This window comes from Rosa rugosa, chromosome 2 (genome assembly GCF_958449725.1).
Source record: "Rosa rugosa chromosome 2, drRosRugo1.1, whole genome shotgun sequence".
Taxonomy (NCBI): Eukaryota; Viridiplantae; Streptophyta; class Magnoliopsida; order Rosales; family Rosaceae; genus Rosa; species Rosa rugosa.
In genome coordinates this window covers 4145517-4166026 of record NC_084821.1, presented here as the reverse complement: position 1 = coordinate 4166026, position 20510 = coordinate 4145517, and the positions used below count along the sequence as shown (strand labels likewise).

The 20510-nt window shown below is 36.9% G+C and overlaps 1 long non-coding RNA gene across 3 annotated transcripts; it reads left to right on the top strand.

The window, feature by feature from the left end:
- The first annotated feature begins 4681 nt into the window (after window positions 1-4681).
- LOC133733180 (uncharacterized) lies at window positions 4682-7486 on the top strand. Of its 3 annotated transcripts, none has more exons than XR_009857533.1 (6): window positions 4682-4713; window positions 4813-5024; window positions 5564-5627; window positions 5737-5835; window positions 6614-6697; window positions 7200-7486. It is a non-coding gene; the product is annotated as an uncharacterized LOC133733180 (long non-coding RNA). The 3 variants fall into 3 exon arrangements; XR_009857534.1 differs by having other exon boundaries at window positions 4813-4885; window positions 7200-7480; XR_009857535.1 differs by lacking the exon at window positions 4682-4713 and having other exon boundaries at window positions 4727-5382; window positions 7200-7485.
- The last annotated feature ends 13024 nt before the right edge of the window (window positions 7487-20510 follow it).

Genomic DNA, 20510 nt, shown 5'->3' with positions numbered 1-20510 from the left:
TAACAATTTGAGAATATTTTCTTCACGGAAGTTGTAGGGGACGTTAAACCGACTCCGTGGACGTGTGGTACGTAAGAATCGGAGTACGTATGTGAAAGTTATGGCCGAAAATGTAAGAGTTACTGTTCACGGTAATGTGGTGAATGGCCATTTTTGGAAACCTACCCAGTTTTTTCTCTCTTCTTCCCCGATCCTTTTCTCCTCTTCGGTCCGATTCTTCCTCCTCCGATTTCTTCCTTCTCTGGCCGACCCACGACTGAATCCGGGCACCGGCAAGCTTGCCTCTTCCTCCTTGTTACATCTGTGGTGGTGTTTTGCAGTGATTCGGCCGGAGGAGCTCGATTTTGAGCTGTGAAGTTCACTGTAGCCGATCGGAACTTTCATGGATTTTCGGCGATTCCGGCCGTTTCCGGCCACCAAATCGGCGTCGAAGGTTCGGTTTTTGCCAAGGATCATTTTGCCCCTAGACTTGAGCCACGATTTGCAGAGTGGAGGTCGAATCGACGATTTCAAATCCTAGGGTTCTTGGGTTTTTCTGGAAAAAACTTCACCGGCCAATTTCAATCACTTACAGGTAAAATTGGAACTTGTTGTAGTTGTGAAAAATGCTTGGATTGTTGAGTAGGTGGTGCTGCCAAAATTTGGTGGCCTGTGGTGGTGTTGCCGGCGGCGCCCACGCGCTACCACTGTGGGTGGCGCGTGGTGGAGCGTAGGGTGGAGTTTTGGTTTATGTTTTTAGCTAATTAAAATGTACATGAGTTATAGATGTTGTAATTGTGATTTTGGTGAAAATTGGAAGAGGTGGGATTGGATTTCAAATTGTTGGAAAACTATAATATCGGTTATCGAATATCGAGAATCCAAAGATCGGATTTCTCTTGAATAATACCTAGAATTTATAAATCGACGAATTGGATTCTATGGTGTAGTTTGGAAGGAATCCGAGATGGATTGAAAGAGTTCGGTTTAAGGGGATGATTAGGATTTTCATTATCTAATTATCGTAAACTTAATTTCCGTTTTGTAATTTCATTTTTTTACGAGTATTATTCATACAGGACGAGAGGAGTCTTCATATGAGGAGGATATCGAGCGACGTCAAGATTGATCGCATACCGTGAGTGGACTCTTATTTTCTTAAAGATTGATGCATGCATTTTGATGTGCTCATATTATCCTATATTTCTATGCCTCTTAATCTTGGTTTTTATGTTTAGTTCTCCTTATTTATGATTCATTTACAACTTTTAGTGTTTTTGTAGGTTTGTCTCATAAAGAGAAGAAAAGAAGCTAACATGAGCTAACTAAGATTGAAAGACGCCCAGGTCCCAGAATCTGTCTGTGCAGAACACCCAACTTCGCCGAATTACTGGGAATTACTCAGATCGAATCAGATAATGAGCCTTATATCATTGGAAAGCTACGGATGTCTATTTTCTGTAGCATTTTACGAATCTTGATTTCGATACTTCTGGAGAAAGTTATGCTTATTTGAGTGAAGGTAGGTCGGACAGAAAATCTGCTCGGAAATTTACAACTATTCATGGAGAACTCAAGTTCCGTGGCACAAGATCATCAATCCTAATGTTTAAAGGAAGTTAACTCAGATGAGGATTCAATGATGAACTTATTCCTACTTCTACAAGAGATATTTCAAGGTTTTCCCATTACAAATGAAGAAAAGAATCTAAACCCAAGTTTTACAAGGAAACATGAAGCCAAGGATGAGCAGAAATCTTCCCTATATAAGGGAGCACGAATTTACATGAGAAAGGGAGTCTTGGGAGCACAATGTAGACGCCTAAGGAGCAGAGACGACTCATCCATCTTCCCTTTCTTTTCCCCTTCCATTCTTTTTATGTTTTTCCTATGTTTTATTTAGTTATATTTTGCTAAACTCTAGGGTTAGGATGATGCCCTAGCATGATTGTTTATGTACTTTGATGATTTATTCATGGATTTATAGTTTCTTTATGATGAATTCTTAGTCACTCTTAGAATTGATGCTTTATGTTTAAGTTCTTTGATTGATCACCTTAGGGCTTTGCATCTAGTAATTAGAAGATGAATTTGAGGCGTACCTGCAATATAATTCAAATTAGCTTCTTGTGATTAAGAGTTGTGAATTTCATTATGTCATACATGAAGTAATGGTTTGCATGATTCTCTTGTTTTCTAGAACATAATGAGTCCTATGTGTTAAATTTATGCCGTACCTGGATAAACTGCATGTTAGGATATACGACCTCTGCCGTACCTGGAGAGAATCATACACTTAAGGAAAACTATGGTCTAAGTGCCGTACCTGGACTTAGATACAGGAATTGTCATCAAAAGAAATAAAATAATCTGTTAATTGCATCGAAACATAAATAGGATTGTTAGTGGTTGATTTTGAAACCCTAGGTTTTATCATTATTTGTTTGTTTATTTAATTCTCAAATTATTTGTTTAGTGAAAAACTCAAAAATCAATATCTTCTTTTGCTTGATTGTTTATGTGATTTTGTGTTTGGATTAATTAGGTATATAAATTGATTATCAATCCTCAGTTGGAACGACCTCGTACTTGCACACTATACTAACGACGATTCGTGGGCTTGCGAGTTTTAATTAAAATTTCACAACACATTTAATTCTTGAACAAGTGCTTTATTTAATTATCATATTACTTTCGAGCATATGATTGTTTTCAGATTTTGATTTCGATTTATCTCGTGGAATTACTTTCAACGATGATTTTCATGAAGTGATTATGATTCATTCCGGTTGTGAATTTCGGATATAAATTTTGTTATGCTTGGATTCGAAACTATGATTTATGTTGTTTTTCAACAAAGTATTTTCCACGGTATTTTTCCAAAATGGAATATTAGTTCATTATTGAACTTCCTTGCTTATCACTACACCAATAACTTAAACACACAACACTTTTTGCACAACGAAAAAAAAAAATGTGTTGTGTGATGAAGAAAAGTGAATCACACAACACGTTTACAAAACTTGCGTTGTGTAACGTGGTTAAAATTCTGAACTTTTTAGCTAGTAGGTCATTGCACAACAGTTATAAGAATAGTTTGTTGTGTGAATGAAAAAAAAACAGCGGCAGATTTCCCTCTTAGCCTAACTCAAATTTGGCTTTAAATTGGTACTCCAAAGGACAACAGAATAGTTATATCTGTTGTATGAGTGTAGCTTGCAAAATATCATACAACAGTTTTTTACTTCGTGTTGTCCAAGTAATGAAGATATATACTGGCAAAATTTCAATGCATCCAAAATGTCATTCATGCCCCCAAAATGAACAAACTTTGATCAAAATGTAGGTTACATATATGTACTCCTACAACGTAATTTCTTATTTGTGCTGTCTAAATGAGAGATACCTATCCCTAGAGCCAAAACTGGTACTATGATTGCACATAGGCGGGAACTATCCCTCCTTGCTCCCTCAGCTCAAATTTAAACTATGTATAATCAGACAACATAACTTCATATATGTGTTGTCTGATTCATGAATACAATTCAAAATAAATAAAAAAAACAAACTCCCGCGCCTTGATAGCTATTATCTCCCACTTGCACAAAATAACACTTCAACAAAATAACAAATGACCTTTTCTTCGAGCATCTCTCCTCAAAACATCATCTCCTCTCGCGTTTTACTTTCCCTTTTCCTAGATTGCTCCTCTCCCTATTGTCTCTGCAATCCCTTCCTCCATCTACATCATGATCTTCGCCTACACACATCACCACCGAGATTAGGGTTCTATTATCTTGACTCAGTCATCACTCAATTCCATTTGTGAAGAAATAGGGTTCTGCGTATTAGGAACTGGGAAGAAGGAGGAGGTCCTTCAATCCGCTGAAGATTAGGGTTCTTCAATCTCTAGGTTTACAACGTCAATTTGGGGATTTGTGGGCTACTCGATTTGGGGGTTTCACAGCTACTCAATTTGGGGTTTTTACGGCTCTTCGTCCTCTCTTCGATTTGGGATTTCTGGGCTTGTGTTGGTCTTCGAATGAGAAAGGTAATGGAATTTGAGTCGCTGGGTTTTTGGTGTTTTGGGTTTGTTGCTATGGTTCTTGGGCGGTCTGGGCAGCAAGGCGACTAGGCGGGGTTTTTTTTTTTTTTTTTCCTTTTCGCGACATCTAAAACGGCCTAAACCATTCAATCCCCAAATCAATGAGACATTGAGACCTAATCTGCGTAAACCATTCGATCCCCAAAACTCCTATTCGCTCTCCTGTCTCTCCCTATCAAGCCACCGCGTCTCTGCATCACTCGTCCACTCCTTCACCGCAGCTCCCCCGAACCACCGCAGCTCTCCCCAAGCCACCGCAGCTCCAGTGCTTTATCTCGGAGGCTTCAGACTAGCTTTGTAATGCGCGCCGCCTTCAATCTCTAACTCTGTAAGTCCCTCTATTCCCTTGAATTGGAAGTTTGAATTGGTATTTTGAATCTTTGATTAGTGGGTAGTTGGGTAATGACCGTAATGGGTACTTCACTCTGTAATGGGTAATGGGTATTTCACTCTGTAAGTCCCTCTTCAGTTCTTCATATCTGCTAATGCTCTGCGGCTCTGCTTATAAAGATGTGATCTTTATATGAAGGTTGTTTTGATTCGTGCTTCAAAAGAGCAAACGATTTGGTTATAACTTTTCTTGATGAAGATATATATTGTTTCCTTGATGCAGTTGCCCTTCTCTTGAGGTAGAATTGGTTATAACTTTTGCCTCTAGCTCTTTTTACTTTGGATGATTATTTATTGTTGGACCTTTTGCTATGTAATTATACCTGTCTTATTTGCAGGAACAACGTTGACAAAGGGGAGGCATTAGATAACCTGGATATCATATATCATATTTGTTCCTTTATTTGAAGGGTGAGTGGATTCTAAATAATGACAAATGGTTATGGGAAGTTCTTTGTTAGGTCGTTAGATTAGCCACCGCGAAGTTGGAATCTGTTTCGCATTTAGATTGAGCCTAATCTGTAATCTTTATTTGCAGAAATTTCTTTTGGTACGAGGCATGCTTTTTGGGATCTTTGAGTCCTTTGAGTTTTTGGGTTTCCTGTGTTTGCATTGGGAGATGATACCAAGGCTTTTCTGAACTTGATGGATATTGACTAATTTGAATGTTGATGAATATTAATTCGGTGTTATGGGTTTCTGTTTTGTTATAACACACACTTGATGGATATTTACTAATTTGAATGTCTGTTCTCGAATGCATATTATATTTTTATTAACTTCATAAACTTGGTACATTCACTTTGATACTTAGAAAAAATAAGTGTGATTTCTAAATTCCTTGGCTTGGTCAGACTGAAGGGAGCCATGTTGGCATAGGTAGGCTTTGGGTTTAGTCTGTCCAAGAGGTGTGTTATCTTCTGTATCGTTTTATAGTAGGATTTACAGATTTACTATTATTTAAAATACCATATTCTTGACATACTAGAAACTAACATGTGTTTTTCTTGATTGGTTCTGCATGTTTCTCTATTTGTTAGTGTATTTGGAGTCTTCTTTTTTGTCTTCTAAGTCACTGTTTTGTTGCAGTTGAACAAAGATGTAAATGGAACTAGGAGCACTGGAATAATTGGTGATAGAGGATCCAGAGAAAGTGAGTGCTCATGTTGCATATCTCTTTTTGTGCTCATGTTGTTGTTTGATCAAAATCTAAATTTGCAACTGTCAATCAGATTAATGTCCCAATCTCCTTTGATTTACAGGTCAGGTTTCGGTCGATCACCCCAATCTCCTTTTCAAGCACAGTTGCTGCCCTGTTTTGGCATAAGTCGAGTGCGATAGAGCCTATACTTAATATCCAGGTAACCTTCAGATTCCATCAAAAACTAATTTGATGAACTTTGCATATGCTTTTGGCAAAACCGGAAGGAGTTTGCTGACTTTAATCCTATATGTACTATCATCAATTGTGATCCTTTGTATAAAGGGTGATATTCGATATATTAATGCAGACATATATCTAGAGTAAATTGGATGTGCTTTATTTGTTTGTATGTTTCTCTAGGTTGCAGCTATTGTGGTGCAAATGATGTTATATACAGCAAGACAAGCATGTGATATATATATATATATATATATATATATATATATATATATATATATATATATATGGGGAGTAAACATATAGATATATGTATAGTCTGCTACTGCAGAGGGAGATGGATAGTTTTGACAATTGTACAAAAAAACTTCAATTACTGGATTACAAAAGTGCATGTAGAAATTGTTCCCCACGCATCCCACTTCAGTTTTCACCTTTTTGTACTATTGTCTTATTAATTTTCATGTGCTTTAGTTCTGTTTGAATCAAATTTATGCATCTCTGATTACTGGAAACATTAAAATTGAAGATGTATAAACCATATCTTCTACAATTTCAGCAATCAAAAGAAGCATTAGTTTTTTTTTTTTTTAACCAAATTTTAATTGAGATAGAACAACTAAAGTAGTAATTGATATCGCTTCAAATATGTTTATCTGTCCCGACTTAAACTAAAACATACAAACATCAAATTACTCTTGGTTGGAAGTTGGAACAACTTAACAAGTAGTTGATATTACTTCTAATGTTCATGTCAGGGATTCAAGGGAGGTTCCATTGAAATCAAAACTCCTCCATCTCTTTCTGGATAAAAGTATTTGCTTCCTCAACCTACATTAAAGGTAATTTGGTTTTACTTAACGCCAATAATGAACTGGAAAAGATCAAAGTTCGATTACTGCATACATGTGTTTGACACCCAAGCTGAACCAGTGGGGCATTTAATGATTTTTGAAAAACCTGTACTTATTGTTTTACTCTCAGTTTTTGACAGCTTAAAGGAGACTCTTCAATGATCATTTTGAATTTGGTTTCGTGAAAAACGAAGTTAAAATGAAATACTTATGCTATTTTGATCAAACTGCACTGTTTCAGGATTTCTGTTTTATTCAGCGTTTCTGTCACTTTAGATTCTTGTTTGACAATTCATTTGAACTGCGAATAGCATGAAACTCTGGAAAATAGTAGCTTTGCATGTCTACTTGAAATCTGGAAAGTTGTGCTTCAAATCATTGAAAGAATAATTGTTGGTGAATTTTTCTTTCAAGTTACCAGTTTTCTGAAACTGTCTGAAGCTTGCAGCATGTTGTTACTGATCCTTTTGATATAATAAACTGATTTCAGTGGGAGAGGAGAGGCAGCAGCCAATACACCCAAGCGGATATTGATCAAGTGCGAAATGAGTGGGGGAAGTTTGTTGTCAACACATGTGCACGAGTCATGAAGTAGCGCACTTGTTGCTGGTACATTTTAGATAAGGAAAGCATCTTTTTTGTGCTTCTCTGCTGGTACATTGTCATGCACCATGTGTGACATGTTTTGGAACAATATATATGTGTATCATCTTTTTGATGTCCCAAGTAGATGGTCATGCACTAGAATGCTTTTCTTGTGTAAAATATTGGTTTTAATGATTGGGAAATGCACCCCTTTAGCTTGAAGTTTAAAGTATTGGTTATATGAATCATTTGATGGTTTGCAATGTTTGTATTTGAGGGCATTCCTCCTCAACCGAGCAACAAGGAGTGCGGGAACTTTGTGATGCGATACATGCGGGATATCATTGAGGATAAAGACTTGTCGTTGTTTGCTACCAAGGTACAAACCTAGCTATAAATTTTGTCAGTTTACTTGGTTTCTATTCCCTTTGTTATTTCCATGCCTCATTCAACAAATTGATTAAGTACTAATCACTTTGATTTATGCTTGACTTTAGTGGGAGAGGAGAGGCAGCAGCCAACATACCCAAGAAGATATTGATCAGTTGCGAAATGAGTGGGCGAAGTTTGTGGTGAAGACGTATGTGTAGGAGCCATGAAGTAGTTTGCTAATGAAGGAAAGCATCTTTTTTGTGCTTCTCTGCTGGTACATTATTCATGCACTATATATGTGGCATGTTTAATTGAACAATATATGTAATTGTATCAGCTTTTGATGTCCCAAGTAGATGGGCATGCATATGAATGCTTTTCTTCTATTAATGGTTGCTTGGATGATGGGGAAATGCTCCCTTTTAACATTTAAGGTATATGAATGGGTTGGATTACTAATTTAATGGTTTGCAATGTGTTTTCTTTCCAATTAATCATTGTTCATTAGGTAAAATGGAGCTATATATGCACAAAATATAGCAAATGAAATTGATCATACAACATGTTTATAGTGTGGCAATCCAACGTTGTCTGAATACATAAAAATTGGCCATTCAGTCAATGCATTCTTTACATATCACACAATGGTTTTAAAAAAAAAATGTCTTCTCATTTTACAATCACACAACAAACAGACAATAAAACTGAAGTGTGATAGTATATCAGACGACGATGACATTAAAGAACACGTTGTCTGACTAGGCTTTCCAACAACAGTTTGAAAACAAGTTCTGTTGTATGAATGATGCATCTACCATGCTGTGCAGCAGCTCTGCCTAGCATCTGCCGAGAGAAGACACAACGGTGATAACGAAAATCTGTCGACTGATTGCATATCATACAACGGTGTTGCACCGTTGTGCAAATTTTAAACACACAACGCTCCGATACACAACGGTGAGCGTCCAAATCAGACAACCAATTTTACCCGTCGTCTGTTTCATTTTTTGGTGTAGTGTATTCATCATTGACCCGAGAATATCTTGGCGTGTGGGACACGCCGTTGATTTATTGTTATTTTTCTTATTTATTTATCTACTTTCGGTTTTGGCATTGGGAATGCCTTGATGATGATCTTGGAATTGATTTTGTTTCGATTAATGGAGATTATGATTTATTATTATTTCTCGCCTATTTTATTTTGAACTTGAGATTATCTTGGCGTGTGGGACACGTCGTTGGAAATTCATTTGCGAGAGTTGGGGAAGCTTTATGTATTTATGGATTTATGTGGTTTACGGATTTTCTTTTGCCATACTTTGGGTGACTATTATCATTGCTAGCATTGATGTCCGCCTTTGTGGTGAGGTGATGGGATCACCGAAGCCCGTCCGCCTTTGTGGCGCTGGTTACTGTCTTTGTGACAGTAATGCTGAAGCACAGTATCCTAATCGCTACACTTAGTGGCGTATGGGTATATAACGGGAGTATATGGGAGTACTTTAGCCTGGGAGGCTCATTCGTATGGCTATCTTCTTCCCCGATTTTTATATTATTTTTGGGCTAGCGGGGTCTAGTCCGATGATACGATATTCAGCAGGTTGGATTTACAGTTTCCAGTTTCCTGATTTTTAAAGATAAATGTTTTACCATTGTTGCATGCATCGAGTATTTAAAGAAATAAATGTGGGAAAGTAAAAATCCTTTTTCTTTTCAATTATTTATTTTTGTCCACTCACGCTAACGTTTTCATATACTTTTCCCCTGGGCCCTTCGGTTTCAAATGCCCAGTTCACAGCGTTGCTGCTCGGCGCATTTGGAGTGAGCCATAGTGACCGCACTTGCTTCTGTCATCTCGTATAGTAGGTTACCTGTTTAACCTACTGAACTTTATATAAATTTCTGTTTTAGATTGCTCTGATTACTATGGGAATTGTGACCCGGACTTGTAATGAATTGTATTTGAGGTCCATGACCTAACTTTTGTGAATGGTTGTATTTTAAATTATGGAGCTTCGTTGGACTTTAAGCTTTTGAATTATTATTTCTATCTTTGAGTTTGAGTTGGTTGGAATTTGGGAGTAGGGTGGCTCCAGGAGGATACGGTTGAGTTATTAGAAGTGTATTTGGTTTCTTACAGGTTCGGGTTGCCTACTTTTGGAGAGATTTTGCCGAAATTTTCGGTAAAATTTTCTTTAAAAGTGGGTCCCGCAGGGCCACTTCAGATTTCAATGTGAAATCTGGGGCGGGTCCTGTCATCCCGTATCTTAAATTAACCGTTTACTAGTCATTTAGACGGTAAACGACAACTACTTCCACTTTTTACTCGGTTTTGATACTTTTAATGGCCTTAAAAGTTGACTTTTTGGTCAGGTCAAAATTTGAGAAAATGTTCTTCATGAAAGTTGTAGAGGACATTAAACTGAGCGCGTGCATATGTGATACGTAAAAATCTAAGTTCGTATGCGAAAATTATAAGAAAAAGATTAAAATTACTGTTCATGGTTACTGTTCACGGTAACTTTCTATATATATGAAAAGTTACTGTGGTAGGTTTCCGTACCCCCCGATATTTTCTCTCTGCTTCCCTCTCTCCCCCGTGTTGGCCCTCTTCCCTTTTTCCTTCAATTTGCCGTCGTCCGGCCACCAATCGGCGAGACACCGGTGGCTGCCAACTCGCCTCCTCCCCCTCTACTTGCTGGTTGTCGTGGGTCGTCGCGATTTGGCCGGAGAAACACGAATTGAAGCTTGGAATTTACTGTAGCAGTTAACGTTTTCCGGCGATTTCTCCCAATTCCGGCCATCTCCGGTCGCCAAACCAAGTCCAATAGGAGCGCCTCGAACCATTTGTCTTTCCCCTCAAGTTTCATGCATCGATTTACAGTGTGGAGGCAGAATCAAGCAAAAACCCAATTCTAGGGTTTTGAATTTTCTAGAAAATTTTCACCGGCCGAATTGGAGCTCATCAAGGTAAAATTGGAACTTGTTGTTGTTGAGAAAAATGTTAAGCTTGTTGAGTTGATGTTGTGGCTGAAATTTAGTGGCCATCAGAAGTGGTAGCCGGTGGCGCATGGGCCCCACGTGTCGTCAATGTGGGTGGCGCGTGGAGGCGCGTAAGGCAGGTTTTTGGTTTCGGTTTTTAGCCTATTTAATCCTATAATTGCTGTAGAGCTTGAATATATGATTTTGGTGAAGATTTGAGAAGTTTTGAATTGATTCCTAATTTTTCCGAAGTTTAGAATTTCGTTTACCTATTTGCGAGAATCCGATCGTCTGATTTCTCTCGAATCTATCCTAGAACGAGTAAATTAATGAAGTGTTATTAGTGGTGAAGTCTGGTTTGAATCCGAAAAGAAAAGGAGATCTTGGTTTACGAGGGGTTTTCGGGATTCGATTTAGATTCGTATTAAATTGTTGAATTGTCGCTTACGGAATATAATCGTGTATAGGGCGACATACCGAACTCTTGCTCGATGAAGGAACTCGTATACATGATCGTCGGAATAGTACTGTGAGTGGACTTTTGTTTTTAAATAATAATGCGTGCATTTATTTTGAAATTATTGATTAATTTAATTATCATTTTATTTATCGAGCATAATATTTTGCCTTGGATTATAATTTTGACATTGTTTTTCCATATGAATTTCGGTTACAAATCTATTATGCTCGGATTTGGATTTATGATTTATTTTCGGAAATATGATTTAATTTTCGGAGATTAATTATGAATTATTTTCAATTATGATTCGGAAATGGATTTTGAGCCTTCGATAAGTATCTCCGATATATGGCTTTTATTTGAAATCATGATTTTCGACCGATTATTTTTCGAGGTGATTTCCGGAAATTTATAATACATTTCTATTCGTCGATATTGAGATTTATGGAATTATATTTATCGATTATTTCTCGCCTAATGGTTTATGATTTCGAGAATGTTTTGGCGTGCGGGGTGATAGAAGCATTTTAATGTGGTATTTTAATAGTTAATTCCTCACATTTTGCTTAGTTAATTCCTTAACGAATCGATTTTTAACTCAATTTCTATTTTCTTAGGTACATTGGAGTAAATGATGGTGAAATGAGCATTAGGTCCACACTTACCTACAAATGGTGGAGAAAAATGAAAATGTACTAAAATGTCAATTTTACACATTTTCCTACTCCGGCTAGGAGAAACCAAGCCAAGCAAGGAAGAAGGAGCGGCTGCCTGACCAAATGAACTTCAAATGAGCTGAAACTTTCCAGATCCATTCTAGATACCCAAAGGAACATTTCATATGAAGAGTGCAAGATCCAGATAGAAGTGGAAGGCCTTCAAAAGATCGGTCCAAAGTTCTGACTAAAAGACGAAAACTGAAAGTCGGACCTGAACGTATTCTGGAAGCATTTCCGGCCAAAATACATTTCTAAAAGATCTGAAATTTTACCAGGGTAATCTACATTCATGGGGGAATATTTGTTATGAAGAAGTCTTGGGCAGAATCTAAACTTTCGGTGGAGATAAAATTGAAGTAAATGAGTAGGAAATCCACCATCATCATCACCCAAAAACATTCCATGTTTTAGGGTGTAATCATCATGTTTTCTCCATCATTACTCACACTAATCCACCATCATCATCACCCAAAAACATTCCATGTTTTAGGGTGCAATCATCATGTTTTCTCCATCATTACTCACACTAATTTACTCCATCTTTTCCAATTTCACTCTTCTTTCTCTTCCCTATATAAACACCTTCTCCTCTCACTCTCAAAAACATTTTTTTTTTTTTTTTTTTTTTTTTTTTTTTTTTTTTTTTTTTTTTTTTTTTTTTTTTTTTTTTTTTTTTTTTTTTTTTGAAAACTAATGAGGATTAGGCGATATTAGCTTCTCTGTAACGGTCAGAAAGAGGCACCAAGGCACCCACACAACCCCGAAGGGGACCATTACAACCGGAAGCCCACCGCCCGTCCCTCAAAAGTGAATTTATTAAGAAGGAAACAAGATACAGAGAGAAGGGTGGGGGACTAGGCCTGACCACTCCTATACATATAACAAACATAAAAAGAGAACAACCACAATTAAGCAAACCGGTAAGTAGTACGTCCAGAAAAATCCTGACCAAAAGAACTAATCAAGAAATGAGGGATTGAATCCCACCATACTGACCCACTATTCAAGGCACCGTAGTTAGCCAACTTATCTGCAACTTGATTTCCCTCCCTGAAGACATGAGAGACGTGTACCTGAAACTGGCTGATCGAATTAAGGCTATTCATCCATTGCACCCGCAGCCTCCACGGGGTTAAGCATGGCTTTTTAAAGTATTGTAAAGCCAACATAGAGTCTGTTTCAATCCACAAAGGGAACCAGCCTCTCTCTTTTGCCACCTTAATTACCTCAATCACAGCCAATAACTCTGCATCTATGGCACAAGAGACCTGAGCATTGCAAGAAAAAGCACCCAAGAAGGCCGCATCGCAGTTCCGGAAAATCGCTCCATAGCCAGCATGGTTAAGATCCCGGTAAGAACCATCAGAGTTAGCTTTAAACCAGCTTCTAGGGGGGGATTGCCAAATCACTGGAATGAAGCGGGGGGCCGAGGGAAGAAGAGGTGAAATGCCCAAGTAGCCAAAGATGGGAATCTGACTTGAGGGAGAAGAGGCGGAGACAAAAGCTAAACCTGCAGATTCTTTTATGGACAGTAGGAAGAACTGTTTGAATCTAGAGGGGCAACACTCTCCACCTTCAAACTTTCTTTTATTACGTTCACTCCACAGGCACCAAAGTAAGTTGCAGACAGATATAAACCATAGCAATTTTGAAGATTGATTAAGCATAGAGAGGGTAGCATCAAGAAACAAGTCAGGCAGGGATGTACCTGGAGGGATAAGAAGCCTGAACATTTGATGGAGCCAAGCCCAAGAGGACGCGGCAACCACACACTCAAGAAATAGATGATCAATAGTTTCACTGTGTCTTCGGCAAAGATAACATCTTGAACAGAGCCTAGTACCACGACGCTGAAGCCGTTCATCGGTAGAAACTCGATTGAGAAGGGTTTTCCATGCCACCATGCTCTTTCGAGGTTGGATGGCCTGATGCCAGATCCGCGCACACCAAGGAGGTGCTGGAATGGGAGGAGACAACACCTGGTATGCCTCCTTGGACGACAAAGTGCCAGATGATGTTTCAGTCCAGATCCATCTCATCTTCTTTGTCTCTCCATTTCCTTTCCATTTTTCTCTCCATTCTCTAGTTTTAAGTTTCTGCATTTTCAAGCAAAGAGAAGAAGAGAAGAAGAAGCCATGAAGCCTCCTAACCGTCATCATCCACCTTGTGCCGTGATAGTGAAGTCTTGCTTTCAAGATTCAAGATCAACGTCTCAAGCTCTTCATCATCCACTCCCTTCATGGTGTAATTCTATCTTTTTCCTTGTAATTTCTTTTGGTTTTCTTTGTTTAGATTTGTAGAACTATGAATTCTAGTTAACAAATAATGTTAAGGGCAAAGTTTAAAGCCCGTTTATATGTTTTGAGATAAAGTTGTGATTTCTTTGTGTTGATTTCTATGTTGCTTATGTGAGATTGTTCAATTGAATTTGCTTGATAGAAAACTTTTATATGTTTATCTTATTTGGGTCGACACTTATAGGATTTGCATGTAATTGGTGCTAGATTTAGGTAAACGATTCACCTAATAGTTTTGTGAACCTAAATCACAAGTAGTAAAGGCTTTGGACAAAGGTCGAATTCAATTGAAGAGGATTGCAAATAGGTGAACTTATTCATAACTAGGTTGTGCACTTAAGTTGATAACCTTTCTCTATGCTTCTTGCATTGAACATGTTTTGATTAGCTAGCTTTCTAGACTATGATTGCATGTTTAATAGGATTGATCTAGGTGCTTTCACTTAGGTTAATTAGTAAAGGAAAGTAAAATATGGGAAATCATTTGCTTCAAATGTTTCACATGATCGACTTCTTTCTCATGACATAGATGATCAATTATAGGATTTGAATTGAGTTTAATCATATGAAATTAGTTTTGATCTTTGTTTCTTATGTTTCATTCTTGTACATGTGTTTTTATATTTTCTTTATTTTATTTATTTTAATTTTCAATTCTATAATTCTTAATCCCCCCCCTTTTATTTCGTTACTTGTATATATTTATATTCTTTATTTTATTTTTGTAAATAATACTTTATTATTTTAATTCTTTATTTGTTTATACAATTGTATATATTTATTCTTTATTTTATTTTTGTAAATAATACTTTTCTTTATTTGTTTCACAATTACAAGTGTACCCTCAATCCCCGGCTAGAACGATCCCTACTTATTCTATACTAACGATGACATTTTACAGGGTTAAATTGCGTGCTGCTTCAAGCGCGTCACGGGGCCACGTCGTTGGATTATGTACTTTCTCGTGAGATATTGGGGAAGCCTTGCTGATTTTCGAGTTTTCGTGAACCACCATACCTGGGTCGTCATATTTATTGCTAGCTAGCCTATTAGTACTCCTCCCTGCTTACTATGTGTTTGTGGGTGAGTAGAGCAGAGCATGGGATGCTCTAGAGTGTGGGACACTCCGACCCGAGCCTGGGAGGCTCCCTTATTTGTATGGTAAGAACTTCTTCCCCATATTTGATTGATACGTTCAGCTAGCGGGGCTAGCTCGATTTCTTTGACCAGCGGGGCTGGAACGTTTTCACGAATTTTCGTGTTGCGAGAAATATGTTTTATACACGTTGCATGCATCGAGATTTTATAAATTTAAATAAATGTGGGAAAGTATTAAAACTTTACTTTCATTTGAATTATCTTATTTATTTATTTTTGTCCACTCACTCTAATGTGTTTTTAAATTACTTTCCCCTGGGCCCTTCGGTTTCAAATGCCCAGTTTGCAGGCGAATTAGTGGAGGTCGGGCGTACATGGCATATGAGGCATAATTGTCACTACTTCCGCATTCTAGGATTCCTTGATCCTTTACTCTTCCTTTTTTATCCATGTGTATTAGTATTGCTCTGATAACCTTTGAGATTAGTATTGTTGAGTTTTGTGTTTTGTGAAAGTGGAGTTGATGGTAATTGGGAGCAGGGTGGCTCCAGGAATATAAGGTTGGTTTGCTTGAAGTGTTTTGTGTGTTTTACAGGTTTTTGGGTTGTCCATTTTAGGGGTGACTCTGCCGAATTTTTGGTAGAGCTATTCCTATGGCCACCTCAGATTTCAGGGTGAAATTCAGAGCGGGTCCTGTCAATTTTTCTTTCTAAACAGTTCTTCAGTTCGAACCAAACTCACACTTTAGTAACCAGAGTTTTTAGAATTCTATTTGACAAGAAATTCATATGATCCCAAAATGCAAGGCTCTACACCTCTATGCCATCCATTAACACACAAGGTGTACACGTACTTAGAAATTTTGTCCAGTACCACAATCAAATGACAAACCAAGTGCACTAGAAGCGATACAAAATTAATTAACAATATATACACCAGGTCCCAACTCATAGTTTTCATATATACCACAAACAAACTTATAATTATCCCGCTGGTTTAATGCCTTAACCATTAACTATGCAAAATCACAGGAACTTGTGATAATGACTGACAAATTCATTCCTTAGCTTCCAGATAATATCGAACCATGATTACAGGAGCTAAAGCTTTGCAACTTAATTCAAACATCACAAATTTCATATTTACAGTATCATGACCTCATACCCTTGAAAGAAATTCCAGCTTACCTTACCTAAAATTTTGACCAATTTTGTCTCTTTATTTAGCTGGGTTCTTGGTCCAAGGATGTGCACGTTGTCATTGTTCTTCACAGCTTCAATTCTTGTCCAAATGACAGAGCTTCCACCACAACCTTAATCTGACCACTTGCTTCTCCTCAGTCTCCAATCTAGGTAAGCAAAAGTCATCAGTACCTCAATCCAATTCCAATTCAAACCAAGCAGAAATCTACAAGTCTCCAACAATTATGGTTGGACGTCTTTTCTAAGCCTAAGGAATTTACCTTCAATGATACATGCTAATAATTATAAAATCCCAGACTTCATTGTAGTTCAATTTCGCCAAGTCCATGCTCTTAGTCTGGAAACAACGAACTATATTCTGAAGCACGTCAACCATTCCATTTACAGAGATAGCTCACTTCATCTCACCAACTCAACCAATTCTGCAGTTCAAGCATAACCAGGCATTATTATACTCTCTAAGATATGAACCAAGGTGGAAAGTAAACTAAAAATGACCCAAATCGCCGCTGCTTACAGTGAACACAGCGGTGGCCGTACATCCCCAAAACACCAACTTTTCCAAATCTTAACCGAAATTGACATGCAGTTACATTTTCTTGTAGAGCTCGACGAGGAGATAAATTTTCGTACCTCAGTTGCTATCTTCGGTGACCGGAGTCGCCGGAGAATGCATCGAAACCGCCGTAGCTTTCGGGATTCGTTTTGCTATCGTAACGATTTGGTTGAGCAAGCCAAGTCCACTTTCAGCTTCTCGCCATCCGTGCGACACCGTAAATCGACCGGAAGGTGGAGATACGGCCGGATCGCCTTTTCGGGTGATCGGGTTGAAGAAATGGGTTGACTGTATCGAGGTTTCTGGGTTTAATCAATCTGGCTTGGGCATTTATATATTCCTCAATCAAATTAAAATCAATGGGCCAGATCAAATGCTGGATAGCGTACGGTCCAGATTGCGCAACGTGATTTTTCTCTTCCTTTTCTTTATTTCTTGAACTTCCAAAATTCATAAGAAATAGCTGATGTGTCGAAAAAAATTTTAACGAAAATTTCTACAAACTCATCTCGATATGCACTTTAATACCGAGCCTCAAACTGGACATTTCCTCTCAAGAAAATTTCTGAAAAATATGTCCCAAGTATCCTTAACCATTACCAAGATAATTAATCACAAACAATTCTAATTCAACTTCTTCAAGTTTTACGGGGTCTCACAATATCAGATGGAGTGCCATATGTTCTTAATTAGAGTGGATTAGATCGGATTGGATGAAACATATTTAATTTGATACCCGGTTGTTTAAAATACTTAAACCGCTCATTTTGGCATAGAGACGGTTAACCTATCTATGTGCAACCCTACTCAAATGATATATGATTTTATTCAATCCAAGGCCCAAAGACCTAAAACCCTAGTATATAATCGTTACAATTCCTTTGATCATCTCCATCATATCTCTCATTCTCTAATCTTTAATACTACTATATTAAGCTAGTATTGAAGCCATCAAATAAGTAAATCAAATAAGTAAATCACTTTGAATCTATTTTAGATTTTGATTTATGAATATAGGTTCTGGATTTTGATTGTTAAATTTTAAACTCAGATATTGTCTACTTAACAAAATTTTTATTATTGAGATTGAATTTTACTATGAAACTTCATAAACACCTTGTTAATATTATACCTAACCGACTAAACCAAACCTCTTTAATTGGATTGGATTGCACCGGATGAAGTAGTCTTTTTTTTTTTGACCGGTTATCCAAAATACCTAAACCGATTGCTTTGGCATAGAGACGGTTACACAGTATTCTTAAGAATTTATACAACAAGCAATCGACCAGTTTTACAATATTCTTAAGAATTCATGCAATAAGTACTCGACCAGTTTTACAATATCTTAAGAATTCATACCACTACTCCATAACACCAATTCTCAGAACTCTATGAAGATCGATTTTCCTCATAGTCTAGTTGGCCTAATTAAGATCCTATGCAAAGTTAATGAAATCGCAAAAAATACAAAAATGTTAAAAAAGAACGACAAAAAATTGAAAATTAATGGAACCATTTCATAATTTTCTTCTAAACTTTGGAGACAAATGAAGCACGGAATCAATCACAATTCAGTATAGGAACAAAAATACCGGAATAATAACTCGGATGAATGCTTGACTGCTAAACCAATGCATGCTGCTTAGTTATATAAAATTTATTTGTTTATATTTGTCACATAATATTGAACTTCACCATGATCATTAGTGACGATGATTTACCAAACATCTTAAACTTGTAATTTGCCACTAGAACTTTTAAATATAGGTGGCAAAATCTTAACTAATTATCGTCTTAAACTGGTAAATAATGATGGCAAAACAATATTAACATATGTTCCTTGTGAAAAAAAAAAACGGTAAGTAAAAAACGAATGTGATTATAAAAAGAAGAAGAAAATGTAGACCATATGAAGGTTACAGCCAAGGTCAACAAGTTCATGAGGTTAGCATCAGGTTAACAAAACTTGTAACAGTCCATGCCACGTGTCATAATAAAATTGGTCAGCAAGAAATGGTGGTTAGAAGGTTGTTAAGAAAAACAGAAAGCTGTTAAGTTCATGCTTAGAGACTAAGCTAATCTCTCATTTATAATGTAATATGCTTGGCTCATTGTAACAGACTTGAAAATCAATACAGAAAGTCATTGTCTCCATTCTCTTATTCTTTCTCCTCTGCCAATTCTCAAACCCTCGTTTTTTACTTTCAGCAGAAAATGTTACTTTTTATAAAAGAAAGTTGTGATCGTCACGAAAATTAGAATAGTAGCGTTTTAATTTCTTTCTATAATAGACATGGCCACCGAAGAATATAATTTTGAAGTCGACCGCACTGGTGCCTATAGTGTGGAGAACATATGTGTTCGATCTGGATCTATAAGCAACTTTTTTTCAAGTTACGTTCATCGCCACCATAATCATCATTAGTTTGGTGATTCCAATACTTAGCTCAATTTGATAGATTGAATAATATGAGCATTGTCAAAACGATTTTTCTTCTGCTCAAAACATAAGTAGAGGGACTTACTCTTTAAGCTTTCTTCTTTCATGGTTCATTTCCCATCTTTCACCTCAGCTGTAAGTGGCACTAAAATAGTAGAATTTCATCTAATAATTCTAAAAACATGCTAATTTTCTTTGTATCCTTTTCCCAATATTTTATTTTTATAAATGCCCATACTTATTGTAGACGAAGATCCAAATTCATTATTGCCAGTATATAAATCTTTAGTCGTAAATACCATTAAACGTGGGATATCTTGCTACATTAGGGATGACTTCAAATGGTAGAATATAATCTCACCCCTTAATTTGGGATATCTGTTTCGGATGAAGAATTAAGATAAAAAAAATCCATGGGTTAATATAGATTTCTCCAAACCTTTTAATCTCCTAATCTTATCCTACCAAATTTGGATCCACCATATTTTGGAGATATACTTATCTGAAATGATTGGTTGAGATTGGTGGTTAGAGCTGTAAACAATAACATAAGCATTAGAGATAAATTGTTCAAATCAGCTGGACTGCAAATAAAACAGTTCAAACTGGAAGAAGCATACAGAAAGGCATGAAAATGAAAATATACTTGGCCTTTTATTGATTTGGTTTCCAATATCGTATAATTAGATTTGAACAGATATCGGATGAATTTTTTTTTTTATGCCCGTTGTCTAAAATACTTAAACCACTCACTTTGTCATAGAGACGGTTAGCCCTATCTACGTGCAGCCCTACTCCAACGATATACTACCATATTGAATCCAAGGCCTAAAGACGTAAACCCTAGTATATAATCGCTACAATTCCCTTGATCCTCTCACATCACATCTCTCAATCTCTTAATCTCTCATTCTGTAGCCTTAAATACTACCATATTGAGCTAATATTAATAGCAAAGCCATCAAATAAGTGAATCATTTTGAATCTATTTTAGATTTTGATTTATGAATATAAGTTTTGGATTTTGAACTCATATATTGTTTATTACTTTATTTAACAAAATTTTTATTATTGAGATTAAAATTTT